The following is a 4305-nucleotide window of genomic DNA, read 5'->3' as shown; positions in this document are numbered from 1 at the left end:
AAACTTTTTATAATGTTCCATTTCAAATTTTTTAATCAGGGAGATTGATTTGCTGTTTTATAACAGACATTTCCACATTCACTTGATTGTACAAATTGAGCTGATTTTTATATGGACCTTTGCAAAATGACAGTTTCCTCTACTCTTTAAGTATCTATTTCCATGTCTCATAAATTGAATAGACCACAAGATTGTAGATGCTGTCTCATTTACTTATTGTGATTGTTCTCTGTTTGTTGAAGTTGGTAAGAATAAATGCAATACTTAATGACTAGCAGAAGCCATAATAAAAAATCAGCCTAGATAAGTTTACAATTTTAATTATTCAGATTGGAAGCAAATATAGTGAGGCATAGAGCATTTTTCATTAGGATAAATATAAATACAACCTTCCCTATAAAGAGAGTATTGCGTCCTTTACTAACAACTAGAGATAACCAAATCAAAATTGCAGAAGTTGCAAATATTGTAAGAATGAACTACAGAGGGAAAATTCTGTACAGGAAAATAAACACTGTAGTAATGCAGACTTTTTTAAAAAACTGTATTAAAGAGAAGAAAATAAATATTAATTTAATATTTTATTTAATTCTAGTACTCAAAAAGAAAAAACATAGGATTTTATGAATGAAGGAGACACATTACAGATTTTAATATCTTTTTTGAAAGGTCGTGAATTGTGCATTTGTGTGTGTATACACATATGTGTATACACATATGTACATGTGTATATATATATGTATCCACAGCCTGTTTAAATATTGGAAGGGGAGGTTCTATGGATTCATATCTATAAAGATAATGTGAGTTATCTTTATTTCTGCAGGTGAAATAAATAGTAAAGCATTTACATGAAGAATAAAACTTCAGCCCTGGCTGGTGTGGCTCAGTGGATTGAGTGCCATCTTACATACTAACGGGTTGCAGGTTCGATTCCCAGTCAGGGCACATGCCTGGGTTGCAAGCCAGGTCCCCAGTAGGGGGTGCGTGAGAGGCAACCACACATTGATGTTCATTTCCCTCCTCTTCTCTCTAAAAATAAATAAACACAATATTTCAAAAATAATAATAAAACTTAAAAATATTATTTTCTGAATAAATTAGCTCTGTGTAATGTTTTAAATCTTATGATGTTGCTTTAATATTTAAACTATATTTTGGAACAGGTAAAGTCTGAGACATAAGAAGGGTTATAACATTATAAATTTAAATCCATTTTTGTGTAAGGGGTCAATTATGGATTTTCAGCAGATATTGACAACAGGAAAGAAAGTTTTCTTTATATTCCATATCAATGCTATGACTTTGTGTGGAATTAAATTAATTGGATAACTCAATCTTATTTAGTGATAATCTATTGGATATATTCACTTATCTCCTTTTTTATCCTCATCTAAAAATATGTTTATTAATTTGAGAGAGAGAGAGAGAAAGTGAGAGAAAGAAACATCAATGTGAGAGAGAAACATCAATCAGTTACTTCCCACATGTGTCCCAACTAGGAATCAAACCCACAACATAGGTATGTGCTCTGACCAGGAATTGAACCCACAAGCTTTAGGTGCATGGGACACTCCACCACTCCATTCCAACACTCCAGCTGAACTACCTGGCCATGGCTATTCATTTATTTGTTTTTATTTTTGTTTTTTTATAACTTTCCTCCCAAAGAAACTGAAATTTTACTTGCAAATGCTATAATAAAAATTCTAGAATTGTTTATTCACTTTTAAAGATTTTACAAGGATGTAGGCATAGTTGGTATTTAATTGCGGGTTTTTTTTTTCTTTTTTCTTTTTTCAAGGAAAAGCATGAACGCAATCTCTCACTATCATAAATTATGCAGTCAAGTTTCCCGCATTTCGGGAAAACTCAGGGGTCAGCACACCGGAGTGGAATGGGTGAGTCTCACCCTGGGAAAGCCACCTTTGTGATTACAGTATTTGCCCCGCCGGGTGAGTATAATTAAGATTATTAAGAAAACATCAACAGTCTGAGAAGGGCAAAGGTAAGCTCTTCCTTAAATGTTTTGTAAAAATCTCCTGTGAAATTGTCTGGTCCAGGGCTTTTGTGTGCCGGGAGTGTTTTGATCACTGCTTCAAATTCACCAGCTGCTATCAGTCTGTTCAGGCTTTCTGCTTCTATTTTGTTCAGTGTTAGAAGGTTATATTTTTCTAGAAACTTGTCCATTTCATTGAGGTTTTCAAATTTCTTGTCATATAATTGTTCATAGTAATATCTTATAGTCCTTTGTATTACTGTGGTACCAGTTGTGATTTCTCCTCTTTCATTTCTGATATTATATATTTCAGTCCTCTCCCTTTTTTTCTTGATGAGTCTGCTTAAAGGCTTGTTGATTTTGTTTTTCTGTTCAAAGAACCATCTCCTGGATTTGCTGATCCTTTGGATTTTTCTTTTAGTCTCTATGTCATTCAATTCTTCTCTGATCTTGATGATTTTCTTCCTTCTACTCAATCTGGGCTTTGTTTGTTGTTGTTTTGCCAGTTCTTGAAGCTGTAGGGTTAGGTCATTTATTTGAAATGTTTCTATCTTTTTTAGGTAAGCCTGTATTGCTATGAACTTCCCTCTCAGGATTGCCTTCACTGTGTCCCATAAGCTTTGGACTGTTGTGTGTTCATTTTCATTTGTTTCCAGAAACTTTTTGATTTTTTTCTTTGATCTCATAATTGACCCATTCATTGTTTAATACCATGCTATTCAGTCATCGTAAATGAGTTTGAATGTTTTTGAGTTTTTTCCTTGAGGTTGGTTTCTAGTTTCAAGCCCTTGTGGTCTGAGAAAATGCTTATTATGATTTCAATTTTCTTGAATTTGTTGAGGCTTGTTTTGTGTCCTATCATGTGGTCTATCTTTGAAAATGTTCCATTTACACAATGGAATATTATGCAGCAGAAAGAAAGAAAGAGCTACTACCCTTCATGACAGCATGGATGGAACTGGAGAGCGTTATGCTAAGTGAGATAAGCCAGAGGGTGAAAGACAAATATTGTATGATATTGCCTATAAGTGCAACCTAATCAACAGAACAAATAAACAAGGAAAATATAACCAGCAACAATGAAAGAAAAAAGAAACTGATAGTAACGAGAGGGAAGGAGGGAGGGGGATAATGGAGAAAAGAAGAGGAAGGGTCAAGTCAAGGAACATGTATAAAGGACCCACGGACAAGGCCAAAGTGGGGAAGGATTGAGGGTGGGAGGTGGGGGAGTGAGGCAGGGGAAAGTGGTGGCAGGAAAATGGAGACAAATGTATTTTAACACACAAAAATATTTTTTAAATAGAGAAAAAGAAAACATCAACAAAGTGAATCACGTTTATCTTATAATTGGCCAATCCAATATTTCAGAGCAAAATATGGCCTGAATATGGCATGCCTTGATTTTAATGTACATTTTACATAGTCATTCTTTTAACAGGATAACATATATAAGATAATATAGTTTGAATGTAAATGGATTTAAGTATCTTTTTGGATAAGAGAAACAAAATAATTTTATTTTGTAAAATGAAACAGTCAAGGGGAAAGTCTTGAGAAACTTGCACAGAATTCTCTTTTTACCTAGATCCTATTAAACTTGTATTATTAAATATTTGGAGAAGATGTAGTAGGTTCTCATTCCTTCCTGATAGCATAAACTTAAATGAGTTCTTAAATAAAAAATTAAGTTAAAAGTCTTTCTATGAAAGAGAATGATCCATTAGAAACACAAAATTTTGACTCTCACATGGATGGATTGAAAGTCTTACAATTTTAATTTCTAACAATAAAGATCAAGAAGTATTTGATCAACATATGTTGCATGGTATATTGCTCAAAGGTATTAATATATGTGCCTCAAGAAATATAACAAAAAATAGGTATGATCAAATATGAGCAATAGTTAAAACCATTTATAGAAATAAGGAAATAGTATTGTACAATAGAGCGAACAGTTTTATTTTTTATTTTATTTTTTATTTTTTTTTAATTTTTCTTTATTTTTTCAAATACATTTGTCTCTGCCTCCCCCCCCCACCTTCCTCTGCCCCCTCCCCCCCTCCCTCCCTCAATCCTTCCCCTTTGATTTTGTCCATGAGACCTTGCTACATGTTCCCCGACCCTCCCATTCCCTTCCTTTTCCCCCGTCCCCCCCCCATCTTCTTGTCTTTGTTCGTTTCTTTTCCTTTCAGTGTTGTTGGTCTTATTTTCCTTGTATTGTTGGTTAGGGTACACTTACAGGTGAGATCATATGGTATTTGTCTTTCGCCCCCTGTCTTATTTCGCTTAGCATGATGCTCTCCAGT

General features: G+C 33.9%; 1 non-coding gene across 1 annotated transcript; it reads right to left on the bottom strand.

Annotated features, from left to right (window-relative positions):
• Positions 1-1800: 1800 nt before the first annotated feature.
• Positions 1801-1963, bottom strand: LOC129081209 (U1 spliceosomal RNA). Its single transcript, XR_008530279.1, has one exon. It is a non-coding gene; the product is annotated as a U1 spliceosomal RNA (small nuclear RNA).
• Between the last annotated feature and the right edge of the window lie 2342 nt (positions 1964-4305).

Source organism: Pteronotus mesoamericanus, unplaced genomic scaffold, assembly GCF_021234165.1.
Source record: "Pteronotus mesoamericanus isolate MK-2021 breed Mesoamerican mustached bat unplaced genomic scaffold, CSHL_Meso_final contig_94, whole genome shotgun sequence".
Classification (NCBI taxonomy): domain Eukaryota; kingdom Metazoa; phylum Chordata; class Mammalia; order Chiroptera; family Mormoopidae; genus Pteronotus; species Pteronotus mesoamericanus.
This window is presented reverse-complemented; position numbering and strand designations above follow the sequence as displayed.